Source organism: Ambystoma mexicanum, chromosome 6q (assembly GCF_040938575.1).
Source record: "Ambystoma mexicanum isolate Mex_15411 chromosome 6q, UKY_AmexF1_1, whole genome shotgun sequence".
In the NCBI taxonomy this organism is placed as follows: Eukaryota; Metazoa; Chordata; class Amphibia; order Caudata; family Ambystomatidae; genus Ambystoma; species Ambystoma mexicanum.
Window position 1 is genome coordinate 55,710,251 of NC_090937.1, and position 22,696 is coordinate 55,732,946.

Sequence of the window (22,696 nt, forward strand, 5' to 3'; positions counted from 1 at the left end):
CGTTATTATTGCCATTCTGCCTTGAAATGGCCCCTTTGTTTTAAACAGGGCCAGGTACATCAAGCACTCCACTGATGTTGCAGGTACTTCAGTAGCCACAAATGTTGTCGATGCACTCATGGCGTATGGGATCAGTGAGCACACATAGCAGTTGTCCTTGGTTGTCCCTCTACCAATTTTGGACATGTGCTGGTACCACATGTTGTTTGAGACGTGTGCGGACTCTGTAAGATATGTGTTTACTCCATTATTATTAATGTCTGTGCTACGTTTAACTCTCTTCCCATTTACTCTTGTGTTACTCGTACCACCTGATACCGTATCTTTTGTAGCCGTGGTAGGGGGTTTATTAATAGGGTGTGCAGCCATTGCATCGTAAGCGTAGTATGCCTGCCAGATAGTGGCAGCAAGTAGACCAGTGATGAACAATAGGCCTATACATTTTATTACAATAGCTAATATCATTGGCATGTTTCTCTTACCTTTTCTGCGGTCCTGCAGCCTTATACCTTTTGCTGATAGAGATGCCCGCCTGAAAATGTCTAGAAAATGTGCATTAATGGGTTAGTTTTTTATTATTCAAGCTCTCCCTATTAGGTAATCGTTTAATGCCCAGGTGAAAAGCTGTTCCCACACGTACCTTAACGTCCTATCTCTCAGGGCTGGTAAGTGCTTGTGGAGATGTGGGAATGATTGCTCTATGGCCAAAATGAACGTGTTATAATACACTCGTATCTTTCTTTACTTTAAGTATTTTGGTCTTTTTATGGCATATACAAATTGACGGGATAGTGCTTCGGGGTATCTTCATCTGTGGGCAGCATTTACCTCTGGGCAAAACGTAAGCTTTTAATTACTTCACTTATCTTTTACACATAAACAGTACTTTGCGATAGCTGCATGTGCGAGACAAAAAGAAAAAGAGAGCAGGCACGTGTCTACAGGTGTGGTGTAATTTGACAATTTGTTAGGCAATGTCCTTCCTTTAGGTTGCATTAGAGGCAGGGCTTATTTGGATGGGGCTCATTGGGGCAGTGTTCTTCTTACTTTGGGATCTCGTTACCATGGGGTGAGCTATGGGTGATTGTCCACTTGAGTCCGTGGATGTGTCTGGGGTTTGGAAGGGGTCAGTGTCTTTACTGTTGTTGTTGGTTGCCGGTTTTGCTGCTGCATTGGCCCTGTCGTTGATGCAAGGGCAGGTCTGAACTTTGGAGGGCTTGATGTCATGTAGATGCGTCCATACGTTCTTTCCTTGCAGCTTTACTGCTCTGGGGGCTGCTTTTTCTACAAGATGGGGGGCCCCGTGAATCGAGGGCTATTGCACCAACGGGTATTGTTCCGTAGCAGTACCTTATCTCCTTCACTTACAGTCCACTGTGTTACTTGTTCCTGTCGTTCATTTGCTTCTTCTTCTTGCTGGATATTCTTCGACCCGCCCCGTGTCCGCTCGAGCTGTTGAGAGATAAAGGCAACACTACTAATCAAGGAAGATACATATTCGTACATTTCATCACCAAAAACAGTCTGTGTCGAGTGACCATCCGTTATAGCCCTTGATGGAGGTGTCAATGGGAGGTGCATTTGGCGTCCGGTCACCACCTCGTGGGGTGTGAGGTGGTGATCCGACCCCGGCCTGTTTCCTAACTCAAACAGTGCTAATGGGAGGCAGTAGAGCCAGCTTTTCTTATTAGATTGCTGGATGTTTGCTATCTCTTCTTTTAGGAGGCCGTTGAGGCATTCACAAACACTATTCGCCTGTGGGTGGTACGCACATGCAAACTTGTGCTTTATCCCATCGAAAGCAGTGATGTGTTGAAACATTTCGTTAGCAAAGTGTGGGCCATTATCAGACTGCAACACTTTGCATACCCCCCTTTTAGGAAAACCTCCCTCACTAGGAATTTCACTGCTCTGAAAGCGTCAGCATGAGTGCATGGACCAGACTCGATCCACCTTGAAAATGGGCATACTACCACAATTATGTCAACATAGTCAATGTGGAGGTGTAGGAAGGGTTCCTCAGGCCGGGCTATAACACCTTTAATCACTTGCAACGTGTGACCGGCTGTAAATTGTTGACATGATGGTACTAGTATGCCTCTGTTTATTAGTGCTGTTATTGTTTCATATATTCCCTCATCTGCCCCTTTTGATAGGGGGTATTATTTTACTCTTGGCAATATAGCTCCTTTCTTCAACTTTATTTTCACCCCTCCAATGCTCTTTATGCAGCCCACGTCATATGGACTAGTGGTCCATAGAGATGCAGGTACCACAGCCAAATCCTCCTCTAGAAATGGTACAGTGTGGTGGGTGGTGCCTCTAGCGCCAGTGCCATCTTCTGCGCTACGTCTCTGTATGTCACCGTTGCCCAGATGTCAACGCACATCTCAAACACCATCACCCCCTCACCTTTGTCATCCGATAAAAGCTCCTCATCAGATACCTGGGTTAGTCAACACCCCTCTGCCAGTCGGCACCCCTCTGCCAGTGCTATTACTACTCTCCATGCTCTCCCTTCCCTGTCTTGGGCGTGGACTGCAATGTAGTCTTGTGTTGCTATAATGCTCTCAATGCTCAGTGACATCGCTGTCCCTTCCCTTTCACTGGCTGGCGTCTCCGGCCTAAAAAGGTAAGTTGCTGGCCTCCTCCAAATTTCCCCTTCAATTCCTGGTAGCCATGCTATTGCTATGTCTGTCCCGTATTGAAATAATTCTCCATCCACTGGTTCTGCTCTGGCTACTGTTTTGCCGCAGTAAGCCTGTAGTATTTGTCGCACTGTGAGCATGTTTATGCCTGGTGTGGAGCATATTATTCCCTTGTCAGTAAAGGATATAGTCATGTTCAGTCTGCTCATTATGTCCCTACCTAGTATGTTTGCTGATGACTGTTTTGAGTATAGCAGTGGGAGAGACATATCATAATCTCCTACAGATAAGAAGATGTTATCAGTAAATGGAACCAACCCTCGAGCCCCAGAGAATCCTTGTGTGTTCATGGCCTCGCCTGACAGTCGAAACTTCCCTTCCCTTATGCATGACCTAGTGGCCCCGGTGTCAACTAAGAAGGAAAATGTTTTGTCACCTATCTTCACCTGTATGTGTGGCTCCACCGCAGGGTTAGGTGTTACAGATAGGATGGGACACATCAAGGACATCTGTGGGCTGCCCTATTGCGGGTATAGTAACTGTCCATTCCCTGTGTATGGGTTGTGACCTAGTATTGTCACCTTCCCTAGCTGTGTCTGTGGTATAGGTGTGTCAGTTGACGTTATTGCATTGTCTTGTATTTGTGTGAGTTGCTGCACAGTGTGGGCCTGTTGTGGTTGTTGTGGTTGTAGTGGTTGTAGTGCCTGTTGTTGTTGTTTTTGCATCAGTGCTTGTTGTGGCTGTGGTTGTTGTTGTGTTCCCTGCTGTTGTGAATAACCTTGTTGTTCCACTATAGGCCCTTGCTGCCCTTGGTCCCCCAAGCTGTCTGTGCCATTCTTACTCTACATGTACGTGACATGTGTCCCACCAACCCACATATCCAGCATGTCGATGGTTCCCGTGCTTGCCATTGAAGTCCCCCCATATTGTCTTGGTATCCCTGTTGTCCTTGTTGACTGTGACCCCTGAACCCTCCCCCTTGTTGTTGTGCGGGTGGGCCATATCCTCTCCCTCTCACATGTCCGCCCCTCCCCCTGTAATTATTCCAATATCCATTTCCCATTTGCATATACCCCCCTCCCGTGTACGGTGGGGGTGGAGGCATTTGTTGTGTCATTACTTGTGTTTGCTGCATTGGGTATGCCTGTTGTTGTGTTGTGTTTTGTGTTACTGTGGCCTGTGTGGTGTTGGGTGCTGTTATCAGTGCCCCCTCCATGGCATATTTTGATAACTTCTTTTGCAACAATTTCGCTTCTTCTATCTTCCTATCTTCCTCCTTTCGTTTCATCTTTTCCTTCCACATCCTACAGTAGTGCACTATTGTCAGTTGTATTTCTGGACATGCTTTTGCCTCTATTCCTACCAACTTTTTCAATTGTTGCTGTACTTGCTCTGAAAACCCCTGTACTACTATGTGGTAGAAGATTGCTGGTGTTTTATCCCACTGTTCCCGCGTTTCAAAGCGCCACTTCTCCTGAATCTCCTGGATGTAATCAACAGGATCTTCATTGTCACGCTTCTTGCGTGATGTTATTGCTCCTATGTCTGATGTGTCTGGATATTGGACCCTCAGTGCCTGCCAGAGCGCATGTCTGCAGTTGGCAAATGGAGCCCCATCATGTGCCGTGTCATTTATTGTTACCCCAGGGAAGCCCGCCCTTTTCCAGATGTCATCAGCAGCATCCCCCAGTATTGAAATCAGGAGGCCCTTCACGTCCCCCACCGCTAGCGTTTGCCCCGCAGTTTATTTTTCCATCTCATATATCCACTTCCCGGCTCCGGTGCTCAGCAACGGAAGCCTGCATTTTATATTTTCCTTATCAGCATGTTTCCAGGGGATATATTGTGTTCTGGCTCCTCCCCTCTCTAGTAGTGGCATTAGATTGTACTCCTTCATATTTCCCCTCAACCTATTATGTGTGGTTATGTTAGTATATTCATCATCTTCCTCCATATCTGGTAACTCTTCAATACTATCAATATTACAGGTGCTTCTCCCTTCGCCTCCTATATCCTTCCTTCCCCTCTTATTACCTTCTTGTCCTATCAGTGGTGTGTTTGCTCGTTCTTCCTGCCTGCGTCCTGTGAGGTCCATAAGTCTGCCAACATATGAAGTGTGCGCAGGGGTCCGTGTCAGCGGGTGTGGTGTTGGTGCAGGCATGGGTGTTAGCGGGCGCAGTGTTTTCTTTCCTGCTTCCCTCACCTTTCGTTCTCCCGCTCCTTCTTGTCCCCTCCTCTCGCATGTCCATGGTGACTCGCAATTTGTGCGCGTTATGTACAGCTTATCTAAACTCTCCCTATTGCCATCTCTTCCACTTGTGCTCGAACCGTTCTCCTGCTTGCTGCAAAATCCGTCCGGAAATGTCAATCCCCACTCTGTGCATTTTGCTCCTATGGTTACTGTCTTCAGATCTATTAAATCTGCATCTTCGTACTCACCTCCTTCAACCTCAGCCCACTGCGTTGATGTTGATGCCACCTCCTTGTCCTTGCACGTGTATTTCCTTGCTCCATCCTCCATTCTCCTATCTCCTCTCTCCTCTTCTTTCTTCTCCACTACTTCCCCACCTATTTCCGCTCGTTTCCTGTGGAGCTCTTCCAATACCTCCGCACTCACCCTCACTATTATTCGGTCCTCTTTTTCCATATTTTCTCCCTTCTCTTTTTGATATGCTTTCTATAACCTTACCTTCTTCATACTTTTGTGCGCTTTCAGATATAATCTTTTTTTTCCACATCCCATTTCCCTATCATTCTCTTCCCTCTCCTCCTCCTTCCTGCTCATTTCCCTATTCTCCGCGCGTGCCATTCTTTCTGATATTGCTCGTATGCGTCCTTCTTCCTTCTTCCTTTCCTCCGCCTGTTCCTTCATTCTCGCCATCTCTTGCTTATTTGCCTTCTTTTCCTCCTGTCTCTTCTGTGTTTCCTTCTCGAACTGTCTGATCAGTGCGCTCCGTACGTTCCTTAAATCTGCCAACCTTTCCTCCAGCATCTCTTCCTCTTCCTGCAAAAGCCGCCCTTCTTCCTCCTTACTTACCTTGTGTTCCTTTTGTGTGTTGTCCCTCTCTTCCTTATTTACCTTTCTCACGGTTTCCTCCTCTTCCTTTGTTAGTGTTCCCCGTAGCTTCAGAAGTACCTGTGCCGCTATCCACTCATCTCGCCCTATTTTTGCAAAGCTTCCCAGGGCGTTCTTGTCGCCCCCCATTCCTACCGGTGTTGTGGTGGAGTCTACCGTACCTGCCGCCCCCACCCCTTTCTGACAACCTCTGGGGGTGCGTATGGTGGGGGGCTGTATGTGGGGTTAAGTATCCCTCAGCAGCCATTAGTTGCTGCCGCGCTGCTTCTCTAAGTTCTGTTATTGGGTAGAACCCCCCCCTTCCTCCTTATTCACTACCTTATCCGTTATCACATCCTCTACCCCTTCTCTTTTAACTTTTACCTCTGCCACCGTAAACAATCCTTCTGTCTCTTCCTCACTTTCTTCAGCGCTGGGTTGTTTCTTCGTTTCCTTACCCCTGCGCCCTCCTTTCACCTTCTCTTCTTTTACCATTTTTTCCTCCCTTATCCCCTTCTCCTCCTTTATATCCTGTACTGTAAACATGCCCGGGTCTCCTGGTCTGGTTCCCTGGAACATCTTCCAAAGGTTAAAAACTTGTAAGTGGTTTGCTAATTTCTTCCCGTTGTATGTGTTGTGGAGCTATGTTAGTAGGCAGCGTTGGGTAAATGTATCAAAGCTGCCATTGGGTGGCCATGGTACTCCTAGTTTATTGTCCGTTCCTTGTGTCCACTCAATACTGTACTTTATTATCTTTTCCTTGTGTGGTGACAGTGTCATGCAGATGTGCTGGAGTGGTGTAGTTAAAGCGTTTGCTCTTAACCCCAATCCTACTCCTGTCCCCGACCCGTAATACATTGCCATGTTAGACTTCTATATTTTCTCAACATTATCCTTTTACCTGGCCCCGTAAATTGGGGACTTCCGACTGTCCGCTGAAAAGGAAAAGCACTTCTTATGTCACACAAATATGCTCTTGTTATTCCCTTTTTTTCAATCTTACGGCTATGGCCCCCTTCGGCCTTGGCGCACAGAACCCCCTGCGACTCTGTGTCCTGTGCGGCGTGCCTCTAGGCTGCCCCACCTTCCTGTGCCTCCTTTACTCGGCACACCTTCAACTTTAGCTCCTCCTTCTGCCGTTCCGCTGTCTGCTCAAGCCGCTTCTCCTTTCTTTAGCCGTCCCTTGTTGAGCGCGGCTGGCGTTTTCCGTGCGTGGTTGCCTCTCCCACTTTGTCCTTCCCCCTTCGAGTGCGGCTGGCATTCTCTGTGCACGGCCGCCTTTCCCCTTACCCCCTTTTACCCCCTATTCTCGACCACCCCCCGAATAGGCACAAGATGGTCGCTGTGTCCTATACAATCCTTTACGGGTGATGTCACCAACCTCTACAAGATCCTGTAAATACGTACAATTTCCAAAACCTTACAAATTTGTGCTACTCCTCACACTTTTATCCCCCATTAACCCCACAGCTGTCTTCTCGCCTCATCTGGAGCTAGGTAATCAACAACAAACTTTTATAATTGAACTGCGCACGCTGCGTCGCCTCGTGTGTGATACGCCCCCTCTCCTGAGCCAATTATCTTCCACGCTCGGTAAACAATCTAGCTACCCCCTGCGGGAAATCGTCATATACTTAACAAGCTTCAACACTCAATTAGTTGGGATCCTCATCTATTCATTGATCTATAACGTCAACTCATTGGAAAGCCACTCCCCCCTCTTACAAAGGTGTCCGCGAGCTCAAACCAATCCGCGCCCTTCAATAGTCGTACGTGGGTGCCTAGGCCCCACCCAACTCGTTCCATGATGCTGCAGGGGACTGCCCTCATGCCTGTCCCACCACACCTCACACCTCAGTCGCTGCTTATTTCCACACACTGCTACAGCCACCCACCTCCCTCTTTACAAAACCTCCCCCCTCCCGCACAACATTACGCTGCTGGTTGGGTGTGCCATACTCACCAAGTCCTTGTGAGCTGGGGCCGCTCGACTGCGGGCACCCCCCCAAAGCGGCACGCCACCTTCCCTCGTCTGGACCATGTCTGGACACTCGCCAACCGCGGCGGGATACTTCTCAAGTCAGCTCCTGAGGGCCAATATCCGGATTGCACTGTCCGGTTCTCTCGCAGTTCTGCGATGGTCCTGCAGTCCTCAAAAGGGGGCAACGGCAGAGGGGGCTGTGCCGCCGGGCTGCCTCGTTGCAAGAGGTCTGGTAGTGGTGCTCTAATGTTAGATAGACCTCAAACAGATCTCAGCAGTGCCTCAAAATTGTCGGGGTGATTTCCCGGGGGCCAGCAGAGTCACCTGCGGACCGCCGGGGCTGGGGAGGCCCCAACTCCTCCCGCGTCCCAAAAGGAGTATGAGGCACACACAAGAGCAAAGTAATTACTGATGTTTATTAGGATAACGCAGGGAAGGTTCTCGGCCGTATGCATTCGGGGAGACGCTCTCGTCTTTAGTGGGCTCGCAGGCCCTTTTTATCGTAGTATGAAGCGCTACTCACGTCACCTGGGAAAAATCGTCACAAAACCTATCGCCACTTCGGATTGGTTCCCTGAGTGGTAGGGTTAATATAGCTACCTTTATGAAAGGATGTTATTGGAGAAGGACGGGTTAGGTGGTACACTTGGGTTGTCCCTAAAGGTTGTTACAATGAATAGGTTACAAGTGGACACTTGGTGATTGGCTAGCTTAAATGGCGTCTGTGAGGTGCCCCTTGTATTCTGATTGGTTCCTTCATGAGACCCCGAGCCTGGGACCATTGCCGTTCCCAGCTTGCGATGTACCTGGTATTGGCAACAATGTGTAACTATGTGTAAATGGTGGACAATGGACAGGTTCTGCTAGTGGCTGGTGATCACGCCTTTCCCATCGCTGTAGGTGTCCAACTTGTCACTTCGTTGTTGCAACCTGTGTCCCAGATGTGGGACCCTGGCGATTCTCTGTCTCCTGAGTTTGGCATCTTGCCAGTTCAGCTTGGTCACGTGTGGAGAGACCATAGCTGGAGCAGAATTATGAGCATTTGATCCATATTTCGGCTCTGAAGGGCGCTTGGCGGTGGCAGGTGTAACCTTGGTACTGTGAGCACGGCATGTGGGTTGCAACATTGCGGCCTTCGCTGTGAGCTCTCGTTAGGGCTTGTTCTGCATGGTCAGCGCTTTGCTTTTCGTCTTGGGAGGATTTTGTCTGGGAAGCTCCTGCCTGAGGACTCTTGCTTGCGGCCTACTCGGGCCTAGCTTCTGGGCAGTGGTATACAATACTTAATGTGGGGTTCGCAGGATGACAGAGTGTCACAAACAGCATTATACATATACGATGGCGTCTATAGTGGGATGGGGTGGCAAAACATCGGCAAGCATTTACACGAACTCTTCAGGCATCTTGCGCTCCTGCGGTGCGGTAGGAGGCCTATGTGAAAAATAACAACGATGCAGGTCCGTGAGTGTGCCAGTCCGTTACGTCATAGCACTGAGTATGTTCTTCATGTAGGCTGGTGTATGAGTGACCAGTGTGCCTGGGTCGTACCCTTACCCTTACTACGTTTACACCATGGTGGATGGCGGATTTACCGCCCCATTCCAAGGTGAGTGGGGTGGTAAATCCCCATTTCCCATTTACCCTTCCCCATTCCCATTTTTGCCCCATAGGGCATAATGGGAGTGGGGAAGGCGCTAATTACGCCACCGTAAATTACGGTGGCGTAATTAGCACCATGGTCCCTTAGCGCCATGGATTTTAACGCCTGCAAAAAGCAGGCGTTAAACTCACCATGGCGCAAAGGGACCTCGGAATCAGGCGTTAAGGGTCGGCACCGTTTACGGCGCCGTTAACCCCTTAACGCCTGACTCGTAATGAGGCCCCATGAGTGTGCCAGTCCGCTAGGTCATAGCACTGAGTATGTTCTTCATGTAGGCTGGTGTGTGAGTGACCAGTGTGCTTGGTGGCACGTGTGTTCTTGTCAGTTGGCTATGTCATCATGGCATCTCTAATGATGATGGGTTTTCGTGGTTGTTACGTTAGTCGAGCTGGTCCATACTGCAGACGTCGGCTTGACCAGGGCATGCTATTGGGCATGCTCCTCGTTTGTGGGGACCGTGAACACATGGTACCATGTTGTCAGGTAATGAAGTGAACGGGTCAAACTCCTCTCGTGGGGGGTGCTTGGGCCGTGATCCTCTAGGCCAGGGTCTGGATGAAAGTGGGGGAGGGTGCTTTCCCATTTTCCCACTTCACCTTATGCAAGGCTTTTACGCATTTTGATTCCAGAATGCACAACTCAAAATGAGCTACCATGTTCCGACTGTTGATCCCTCAGGTCCACCTAGTACCATTATGGCAGTGCCTGGAAAATGCCCATTGCATGTCTATACAAAAGCTAAAACTATTGGTGTTGCCAATGTTAGATTAAACATTGGCACATGAGCAATGTGTCTCTATGCATCACTCAAAATATAAACATTTAAGTCGGAGTCTAAAAAGGAGCCTGTCATCAAAGAGATTATCAATTGTGAGTTAATTTGTGAGTTTTGCAGTATGTGTATGTCGCAGAAATTATGTGGGAACTGAACGTGTGTATCAGAAAGCTCTTTTACGCTGTTCGCAACAATGATGAAAGTTATCCATTGACACAACACAGGCAAAAGTATCAGAATTGGATAAGGAAACTATTTAGTTTCATGATTTAGAAAAGCTTCAGATTGTTGACACAGTGAGAGATTGTGAGTTACATATGCGCCAGTGCAAAGAAAAGATTATATTCAATAATACGTTTATTAAAAAATGTTTTAATAGAGATCATGAACTGAATGTTTTTGTTAAATAAAGGGTTACTGTACTAAAAAACAAAAAAACAATGAATGAATATGTAACAATAACCTATCACCCAGGACACAATGCAAACATGTCTTTACATATCCCAATTGTTTACATATGATGTCGAAAATGGGATAAACATCGTTCATGCTATTATATATGCCTAAAGGGTCTTAGTAATGAATATTGTGAATTCCTTTGTTGCAATACACTGTCACTCTTGATACCGTGTACAATTTGTGGAGCTATCCCAATTCGAATCTGGTACAACTCGCCGGAGGCCAACTCGTTCCCTGCATTTTGTGTGGTATTTCTATATGGGGCTATGTGATGTTTGGACACAATGTTGTTCAATAAATGCAGTTCCACGGAGAATGTATAAACTTAGTCACAAGTTAACTTTTATTATCAACATACAACTTTTCTAATAAACTTGTTTGTGTTTTCTTTCAGATAAACCCATTGAAAAGGATACAGGTGTTCTCCGGTTTCGTCTAGAGGGGATCGAGTTCTCTTTGGCCAAGTGAAAACTGAATATCTCAGGTAAGTCTTTATTGGTTTTTGTGTCTTCCTTTTCTGTAACGTCTATAATATTGGTTGAATCTCTTCTCCTTCCCTTGGTTCAGACTTCGTTCTTTTCCCTGTCTTCCTCTTGCCCTGGTCAAGAGGTTCCTATGATAACTAGTCTTTTCTCCTTTCCTTTAATACTTGTCTCCCTCTTTGTTCTCTTCTCTCTTATAATAGTCCTTATTCAGTGTTTCTCAACCTGCACTTCGGCGTTTTGCATCCAGTTACTAGTTTAATGGCATCTCCTCAATAACTCGTAGCATGTCACTCTTTAACTAATATGCAGCGCAACGGCGCCCACTTTCAATGTTAGAAATAGTCTACATACGCTTTTATCTGCATCCGTTTACTCTCTCTTATAGCGGTGCTCGTTCTTTCATAACACTCTCTTACCGCTAATCAGGTGCGTTACTTCAAAGGATATTCACCACGCTCCTCCGCTGACACTCCCCTGCTTCGTTTCTTCGTATTTGTCCAGGTTAGATCACGCCTCTTCTGAACATCGTCTTCGATCCCCTCGATCATCCGGCAAGAACTTTCTCTCTGTCTCACCTCCCGTGTATTCCGAGGAAACCGACACGGTCGCGTCCTCTTCTCGTTCGGGACAGACGATCAGCTAATCGGCTTGGATTTCACCGATGTCGAAAGGACTTTCTATTTCCGGGAGGTTCAGCGAGTCATCCGCTGCTCGGCTCGGCTTGATTTTCCCTCTCCGAGCTCCGTGACAGTCACTCCCATCGGCAGATCAGCTGCTCCCTTCGTACGCGGACTCTCCCTTTCTTAGCTTTCTCTCCGTCTCACATGGAGCAAAGTCATTAGCGATTTCGAACTATCGCTTAAGATATATATATTTATATATAGTTCAGTAACTCCGACTCATCTCGGTGCAACGGCACTTCATTCCTTTCTTCTCCTCTCTCAGTAAGCCCAGTTCCAACCGTCTTCCTTCAAAACCTCCTCCTCCGTCTCCTGGCAACCAAAAACAAAAACAAAGAAAGGACAATTGTTGCCATCAAAGTCACCTCCCTGAAATCTTCTCGGCGATTGGTCCCGTGACCTGTCAATTACTCCCTTTCGTTAGATCTCCACAATTAACCCTTCATATGGACTTTCTGCCTAGTATTAACAGAGCCTGAGCCAGCGGGCGTCTTTGTTACGAAATCTGCCCCATTTTTATCACATACCCTCCCCTCTAGTCCCTTACGTTTGGTAAGGGGATTGTTTCGTGATAAAAAATCTGCCTGGGCCATTAATTTTCCTGGACGATGAACGGTCTTGAACGTAAAAGGTTGTAGTGATAAAAACCATCTTAATACTCGGGGATTAGTATCTTTGTTACGTGCCAACCATACAAGAGGTGCATGATCTGTCACCAGAGTAAACTCTCTTCCTAACAAGTAGTAGCGTAGTGCTTCTATGGCCCATTTCACTGCAAGACATTCTTTTTCAATGGTAGCATAGTGTTGTTCATGTGGCAAGAGCTTCCTGCTTATGAAAAGTACGGGTTTCTCTGATTCATCTTGCCCCTGAAACAATACCGCTCCAAGCCCTGTTCCAGAGGCATCTGTGTGTAGGAAGAATGGAGCTGAGAAATCTGGACAATTTAAAATGGCTTTTTCAGATAAAGCATTCTTTAGGTTATTAAATGCATTCATTGTCTCTGTTGTACACCAGTCCTTCTTCTTGCTAGATGTGTTTTTCAACAAATCTGTCAGAGGTGATGCTATTGTTGAAAAATGGGGTATGAACCTTCTATAATACCCAATAAAACCAAGAAAGGCTCGCACTTGTCGGAGGTTTGTAGGAAATTGTAGGCTTTTTATGGCTTTCAACTTGTCTTCTTGTGGTTTAATCATCCCCTGTCCTACAAAGTATCCCAAATATCTCGTATAGAAATTGGCCATGAACGTTTTCTTTGGATTTATGTGTAGACCAGATTCTTGTAATAGCCTAAGTACATTTCCCAAATGGGTTAAATGTTCGTCCCAAGTTTGACTGAAGACAATAATATCGTCAAGGTATGCTCCTACATATTCTTCCTGTCCTCTAAGGATTGAATTCATGAGCCTTTGAAATGTTGCTGGTGCCCCATGCAACCCAAATGGTAAGACTGTAAATTGGAACAGACCTGCTGGAGTGGCAAACGCAGTTTTTTCTTTATCCTCGGGGAGCAACGGTATTTGCCAATATCCTTTGGTCAAGTCTATAGTTGTTAAAAATTTAGCTTTTCCTAGCTTGTCTAGTAAATCTTCGATTCGTGGCATAGGGTAGGCGTCGAACTTGGAAATCTCATTCAATTTCCTAAAGTCCATGCAAAAACGAACCGATCCGTCAGGTTTCGGCACCATTACTACAGGGGAGGACCACTCACTATGAGAGGGTTCTATTACTCCCATCTCCAACATTTCTTTGATCTCCTTATTGATAGATTGTAGTTTTGTCTCTGGAATTCTATAGGGTCTAATTCTTACTACTTCTCCTGGCTGAGTTACAATACGATGACATACCATGTTCGTTCTCCCCGGTAAGGACGAAAAAGTATTTGTAAATTTCCTCACCAACCCGAGTAGTTCTTCCTTCTGTAACTCAGATAGATTTTGATTTATGTTTAACGCTTCCAATCCTAGATCTTCTTTTAACCTTGGAAAAGGTTCGAAAGATGTTTCTTTCGTATTAATCACTGCCACTGTCGTTATAGGTTCTACCCATTTCTTTAGTAGATTCACATGATAGGTCTGTGTTGGGAACCTTCGGTCATTTTGTCTCACCTTGTAGGTTAGAGGACCTAGTACCTCTTCAATTTCATAGGGTCCTCTCCACGCTGCCAGCATCTTGTTCTCAGACGTCGGGAGTAAGACCAACACTTTATCTCCTTTGTTAAATGATCTTAATTGAGCGTTTCTATTGTAGTAGTATTCCTGTTTGTTTTGTGTTTGTAATAGATTTTCTTTGGCTATGTTTTGTAACTTTTCTACCCTCTCTTTAAGTTGGTATGCATATTCAGTAAGTGAAATCTCTTGACTCGGCTCCTCTTCCCAGTTTTCCTTCAAAACATCGAGTAGCGTTCTCACTGATCTACCAAACAGAAGTTCAAAGGGTGAAAACCCTGTCGATGACTGGGGGGTATTCCTTAAGGTAAGGAGTATCCATGGCAGCAATCTGTCCCAATTCTTTCCTCCTGGTTCCCCTGTTTTACGCAACATTTGTTTTATAGTTTGATTGTACCTCTCTACAAGGCCATCAGTTTGAGGATGATAGACAGCGGTTTTTAAATGCTTCATTTGTAGAATCGTACACACTTGTTCCATCACTGACGACATAAAGTTGGATCCTCTGTCGGTAACAAACTCCTTGGGTATTCCTACTCGACTGATAAAGGGAATCAAGGCATCACATATACTTTGGGCACTAGTAGACCTAAGAGGAAAGGCCTCTGGATACCTGGTAGCATAGTCGACAATCACTAAGATATATTTATGGCCCCTGGATGAAGGATCTAAGGGACCAACAATATCTAATCCAATCCGATGGAATGGTTCCAACACGACTGGCATCGGCTGTAAAGGTGCTCTCCTCACATTGGCTTTGTTTTTCTTCTGACATTCTGGACATGCTTGGCAGAAACGAGCCACCTGAGCATAAAGCCCCGGCCAATAAAACCTGGCAAGGATTTTCTGTGTGGTCTTTTCTGTTCCCAAATGGCCTTCACCAATTTGTAGGTGGGCCACTTCCAACACCGTTTGATAATATTTCTTGGGTACTAGCAACTGTTTCAGAATTGCTCCAGTGGCATCCCTGCTAGTTCGATAGTATAATCCTTTTTCTTTAATAAAAGATGGACCATTTCCCGATACCCCTGAGTTAACGGCAGCCCTAGCATTTCCTAATAATGGATCTATTTCTTGTGCCATTCTGAAAGAATCTCCCGCTTCATCAATTTTCCAGTCAATTGCAATGGGACAAACATTTTTTTCGGCCCAAACTTTCTTTAACTTTCTTAAGTCCGACTTCCCTTTCTTCTCTTTAGTTAATGGCTCTGCAAAGGTCTCATGGGCAAAAGGGGCACTTCTTAACCAATTTTCTTCTATTGACTTTATGATCCGTGAAAAATTGGGAACATCGGACCCAATAAGTAGAGGCTCTGGTAATACTGGCATTAGGGCGGCCCTCACCTCCATCTGTTCCCCGGCTACTTTTAACCTAATCTCTTTGGTCGGGTATGCTTTGACATCTCCATGGACACAACGTATGGGAATTAGTGTATTCGAGTTCCCAGTATTCCCCACAAGTTCTGTACTTACAACTGTTTGCAAACTGCCGGTATCCACCATAGCTCTTGTAGGTTTCCCATCAACTTCTGCTTCGCAAATATAGGAATATGAGGATTTAGGGATTGTCGTTCCTTCTTGATTTTCTCCTTCTCTTGGGACCTCCATGTTTCCCACATCCATAGGTTCAGTCTTAACTCTTTTGGGACACATTCTTGCTAGGTGTCCCCATTCCCCACATTCAAAGCATTGTATGCCTTTTGGGATCATACTGGTGGGCCTGATGCCTACAGGGCTCTCACTCGTTGGTCTCCCTTTTTGAGCCTCCCACTCCGGTTTACGTAGCATCGAGTTCGGCCATCTTGTCACAATATTTGTTCTGAGCGAATGGTTATTCCCACTGGGTGTGGGAGTTGGTTTGTTGTTTGCTGCATATGTCAGGAATCTGCCTTGCCCAGCCTTTTGATAGGCTGAAGCGATGTTAACCGCCTCTACCAGGCTGGGTCGGTGATGTTGTCGTACCCAGCGTTGCATTGGTAAAGGTAAGGCTTCCACAAACTGCTCCATAACAATTTTCTCTGACATCTCATGAGCGGTACTGTTGTTAGACTGCAACCATTTCTCCCCTAACTCTTTGACTCTATAAAAGAGCTGCCTCGGTGTTTCTTCGGCTTGTAACTTGACTTCTCTAAATTTTATCCTATATGCCTCTTCATCATGTCCCAAGCGTTCCAGTACTACTCGTTTCATATCTGCATACGGGGTTTCCCCGGTTGGATTGGCTGCTTGGAAAGCACTCTGCATTTCCCCTGTCATGAGTGGGGCTATGTAATGACACCAGCTATCGTTTGGCCATTGAGCGTTCCTAGCCACCCTCTCAAAATTTACAAAGAAGTGAGCTGGGTCCTCTCCTACTGTGTACTTTTGTAAAACTGATGCTGGAACCTGGGAATGTCTTCGTACTGTGGTCGCCTCCATTAATTGAGCTTGTTGTAGTTGTATGGCCTGTTGAAATGCTTGTCTATCTGCTTGGGCTTGTTGGTTCTGTAACTGTAGCGCCTGTTGAAGTAACTGTTGCCCCTCACTTAGCGTTTTAATGAGTTCTTCCATGGTGTTCTCCCTTAGATCCCACTTCTGACACCAAATTGTGATGTTTGGACACAATGTTGTTCAATAAATGCAGTTCCACGGAGAATGTATAAACTTAGTCACAAGTTAACTTTTATTATCAACATACAACTTTTCTAATAAACTTGTTTGTGTTTTCTTTCAGATAAACCCATTGAAAAGGATACAGGTGTTCTCCGGTTTCGTCTAGAGGGGATCGAGTTCTCTTTGGCCAAGTGAAAACTGAATATCTCAGGTAAGTCTTTATTGGTTTTTGTGTCTTCCTTTTCTGTAACGTCTATAATATTGGTTGAATCTCTTCTCCTTCCCTTGGTTCAGACTTCGTTCTTTTCCCTGTCTTCCTCTTGCCCTGGTCAAGAGGTTCCTATGATAACTAGTCTTTTCTCCTTTCCTTTAATACTTGTCTCCCTCTTTGTTCTCTTCTCTCTTATAATAGTCCTTATTCAGTGTTTCTCAACCTGCACTTCGGCGTTTTGCATCCAGTTACTAGTTTAATGGCATCTCCTCAATAACTCGTAGCATGTCACTCTTTAACTAATATGCAGCGCAACGGCGCCCACTTTCAATGTTAGAAATAGTCTACATACGCTTTTATCTGCATCCGTTTACTCTCTCTTATAGCGGTGCTCGTTCTTTCATAACACTCTCTTACCGCTAATCAGGTGCGTTACTTCAAAGGATATTCACCACGCTCCTCCGCTGACACTCCCCTGCTTCGTTTCTTCGTATTTGTCCAGGTTAGATCACGCCTCTTCTGAACATCGTCTTCGATCCCCTCGATCATCCGGCAAGAACTTTCTCTCTGTCTCACCTCCCGTGTATTCCGAGGAAACCGACACGGTCGCGTCCTCTTCTCGTTCGGGACAGACGATCAGCTAATCGGCTTGGATTTCACCGATGTCGAAAGGACTTTCTATTTCCGGGAGGTTCAGCGAGTCATCCGCTGCTCGGCTCGGCTTGATTTTCCCTCTCCGAGCTCCGTGACAGTCACTCCCATCGGCAGATCAGCTGCTCCCTTCGTACGCGGACTCTCCCTTTCTTAGCTTTCTCTCCGTCTCACATGGAGCAAAGTCATTAGCGATTTCGAACTATCGCTTAAGATATATATATTTATATATAGTTCAGTAACTCCGACTCATCTCGGTGCAACGGCACTTCATTCCTTTCTTCTCCTCTCTCAGTAAGCCCAGTTCCAACCGTCTTCCTTCAAAACCTCCTCCTCCGTCTCCTGGCAACCAAAAACAAAAACAAAGAAAGGACAATTGTTGCCATCAAAGTCACCTCCCTGAAATCTTCTCGGCGATTGGTCCCGTGACCTGTCAATTACTCCCTTTCGTTAGATCTCCACAATTAACCCTTCATATGGACTTTCTGCCTAGTATTAACAGAGCCTGAGCCAGCGGGCGTCTTTGTTACGAAATCTGCCCCATTTTTATCACAGGCTATCCTTCTAAATCCCTCTCTGATCTACTCGCCCACTCCATCCCCATCTCCCAAAATTAAAAATAGTACCAAAACCCTGAACACCACCCAAAAAGGACCGGTAGCAAATTGGTTGATACTGTAGTGGATTCTATAAATGTTAAAAGTAAAATAAACAAAGGTACATAAATAGAAAAGTGTGATGAGCTTAGTGTTTGCCCCCTCAGGCTCATCAATAAAGGATACAAGAGTTAAGCTACATCAACTAATGGGACAATGTACCAAGACAAGTTATTTGGCACAATCACCTCCTTTAACTGTGGTGGAAAATAAAGGTCAATAAAGGTTTTCCACATACTCTTTGATAAGGCAAGCGAGAAACTCTTCCTGTATCTGCAACTTGTGACAAAGATACAAAACCATCTACAGAAGCTGGAGGGGATGTCTGTGACTTCACTAAATTTACTTCACCTAAAGGTGAAATCATCAAATTGTTTTTTCTTCACATTTATTTTGTATTATGCAGGGGGAGACCCCCACGAGCCCCCATCTTTCCCCTACCTTATACTATCACCTTACCCCACCCCATCTATGTTTTAAAATGTACCTACACATCTAACAAATTCAAAGAAAAAACTATAGAAGATTTCTGAGTAGGTGAAATTGAATTCAGTGAAATCTACGGTATGGTGCTGGAGGTAGTCTATCTCACCTGCAAATGAAGAATATGTGACAAATTGCTACTATGCAGAAACATTTTTGTTAAAAACATGGGGTACTAATGCATCCAGAAAATGTGTGTTTATGAGGCTGACTTTTGTAATTCTTCTGTTTTTCTTACAAAGCTGCCTGAACTCATTTTACCAATTTTAATTATCTATGACTGTCTATAGTAATCCTAGGCTGCTAACACCATTGAAGAGATAATAGCTAATAACATTTACATAGGGATGCCCCTTAACAGTTAAAGATCAGCACTCACCCCACACACCAGGAATCATTACCAACATTGTTACTTGTAGACACATGGTGACAAGCTTTATCTTGGTGTGTTCGAACTGATCTGAAATGATAAAAACTTTCATGTGAGCGCAGGAGTTAAAACTGGCTGTTCATGTTCTCATAACATTAGGATATATATTCAGACTAATACTTTAATCAGTTTTTAAAAACATGGTAGATTTCGGCTACAATGTGTGTGGGTCTTTACCATTCCGTGGGGGCGGGGCAGCTCTGGGTAAGAGGACTGGGAAGTGCGTTGCAGATTCATTTTCATCTTCTCATGCCAGATTTGAATGATTCCCTTACAGCCCTGAGAGCCCTACTTTAAAATGCACCACCCATTATTCCCTTGCAACTCATATCGGAGGAGGCAAATTTCACCACATGTTGCCATGACAGAGGGCATATATATGTGACATATTTTGTAGGGTGATGCTAAATTGAAACCTATCATCCATAGGAAATGCGAACATTCTATGGCTAATGATATTTCAGCTGTAGGACTGATCCGCAAGGGTCAAATAAAGGTTATTTTTTTTACTTTTCCATTCATTTTTCCATATGGGAAATGGCACATTTTTGCTCAAGCGCATAGCCCAAACCATTGTACAGATTTGCACCAAATTAGAAACAAGTCGGGTACAAAGAGCTTGAATGAAATCCTTTGTAGGTTTGGCGTAAATCTGTGCAGTAGCCCCTGTACCCAAAAGGGATGTTATATCTCCCATGATGCATTGCCTTGCCAAGGTTTTTCATGTCTGAAATTATGCCATTACTCAATTCGAAGATCAAGTTCTCAAATCGATTTTGGAAAGTTACCTAAAATGATACAAGGGTTGTAATTAGGTCAGTTTAGATTCTAGGGAGAACTGATTCTAGGGAGAACGTGGGAGGGTAAGAAAGGATGATTTTTGAAGGTTTGGGGTTTGGCGATAGTGTTTCATTTCCAAGCATTTTTCTGATTTCAAGAATTGCCATGAACGGCAAAAAAAAGAGTAAATACTTCAAAACTATAATATATTGAGATGTGGCAATTGCTGTGATTACTAGTTAGAGGAAGAGGAGTCTTTTAAGTTAATTTGGGAAGGAATCTGTTTTTCATATCAAAACATTACTGGGGTTATTGCTTCCTAAATTAACTTAAAATGTGTGAAAGGGGAGTAGCAGGGAGCTGTTAGTTATTTTGGACTGTTAAATTAATTTACAGAGTTTATAATTCCTTAATTATTTGGAGAAAAAAGTGTGTCACTGATAAGTGATGAAAGCTGTGTCGTGCAATGAAAATCTTGATTCACCCCTCACCCATTTAGCTTTAGAAAAGTATCCATACTAGAGACAGAAAAAATCATACTATCTCTAAAGCCCTCCAACTGCAAAGGAGACAACTGCCCGGCCCAAATCATAAAAGATGCAGCGCGAGACCTAGCACCCTTCATCTCAAAACTTATTAATGCATCCTTTAAGTCTAATCTAGTACCCAATAACCTCAAACAATCCTGGGTACTTCCCTTGCTAAAAAAACAAACTCTCGACCCTGCAATACCAACTAACTATAGACCCATCACCACTGTCCCATTCCTACTTAAAATCATTGACAGAGTAGCATACCTGCAAATTCAGGACTACCTAGAAACCAACAATTTACTAGGCTCACGGCAATCTGGCTTCCGCCCTCTTCATGGTACTGAAACAGCCCTGATTGACCTCAAGACCCAAATTGACGAGTTGAAGGACAATGGTAAATCAGCTATGCTACTCCTCCTTGACCTATCTGCGGCCTTTGACTTGGTAGACCATGCAGTTTTATGCAATCATCTAAGCTCGGCCGCACATTTCTCAAGTGATGCCATAACCTGGGTACAATCCTTCCTTGCAAACCGGACAATAAGAGTCTTCTCCCCCTTAGCAGCCGCTGATCCCATACAAGTTTTATGCGGTGTTCCCCAAGGATCATGTGTTTCTCCGACGATGTATAACATCTTTACTAAGCCCTTGTTTGACAAGTTGGACAGACTGGGTGTTGTCTACACTAACTATGCAGATGACACTCAGATTCTAATCCCCCTTTCGGGTAACTTCTTGGAAGACACGGCCTTAGTAAATAAGATATATCTCCTCATTCAGGCTTGGATGGCATCACACGGCCTCTGCCTGAACGACGACAAGACTGAGCTACTGATCCTTGGCTCAGCATTGACCATCAAAAAACTTGACCCCAACTATGCCTCATTCAACATCGACAATAACGTCATTAAAGTGATGCCTGCAGTCAAAACCCTCGGGGTTTATCTTGACTCAGCGCTTACCTTCAAAAAACAAACGAATTCTCTAGCATCTTCCACTGCATATACTTGTAAATTAATCCGAGCATGCAGACCATTTCTAACTGAAACTAGCTGCATTACATTAGCCAATGCCCTCATCATATCCAAGCTAGATTACTGCAATGCCCTCTATGCAGGCTCTAACAACTATATCCTTGACAAACTACAAACTCTCCAAAATAACGCTATCAGAGTAGCTTTAAATATTCCCAACAGAGTTCATATCTCCGCCATTAGGAAAAATATCCACTGGCTAAAAATCAAAGACAGGATTGCCCTCAAAATACTCTCCCTTACATCCAAATGTCTTAACAACATAGCCCCTCCCTACCTGGCAAACAGAATCCACAAGAGAACTTCAAACCGTCCTACCAGATTGACCAACACTTTCACCTTAGTGATGCCTAGATTCAAAAAGAGTACAGCTGGCGGCTCTAGTTTCCCAGTCATAGCTGCGAAAACCTGGAACAAACTCCCTCTGGATCTTAGAATGGACCAACCTTACTTCGGCTTCAGGCGGAAAGTCCTCACCTGGATTCGCGCCAATGACATTTAGTTTGACCTCCCACCTCCCACCATATAGATACTAGACATCTGTAATGATAACTGTATGACATATGACATCCGTAACCAGATGAATGACATCTGATCAACTAAACTGATCTGCATTTTTTTTTCTGCTCTTTGTATACTTACCTTTGCTCTAATTGTGTACTGTATAAATTGTATGCTTCCTGTAACTAAGTCCTCAAGTAACCTTGTACTGCTTTGCGCCCAGCTACCCTTGCGGGTTTGGTTCTGCGCTATAACAAATAAACAAACAAACAAACAAACAAACCCCTGACATCAGTAGGGAAGATAACTACATTATCGTACCTCCCTCTTCTTAGTCACAGTACATAATTAGTAATCCTACATGAACACCTACATCCCTCCTCTTTATCCCAGTACTGAATAGTAATCTTACCTATATGCCCTCACCACACTACTCTCTTCACAGCCCCCAACTCCCACCATGTCACTCTTTCTTGTTGCAGACCCCCATTACCACCAACCCACTCTTCCTAGTGACAGTCCCCCTCTACACTATTTCACTCTTCCTTGTCACAGTACTCCACTACACCACGTCATGTCACTCTACCTTGTCACAGAACCCCACAGTACCCCACTACCACCACATCACTCTTCCTCATCAGAGTCCCCCACTAACACTAACTCACTCTTCCTCATTACAGTCCCCCACTACCGCTATCTCACTCTTCCTCGTCACAGTCCCCCAATGCCACCACATCATTCTTTCTCATTGCAGAACCCCACTACCACCAACTCACTCTTTCTCGCCACAGTACACCACTACCACGAACTCACTCTTTCTTGTCACAGTCCTCCACTGCCACCACCTCAATATTCCTTGTCACATGACTCCACTACCGCCACCAAACTCTTCCTCACCACAGTACCCCACTGCC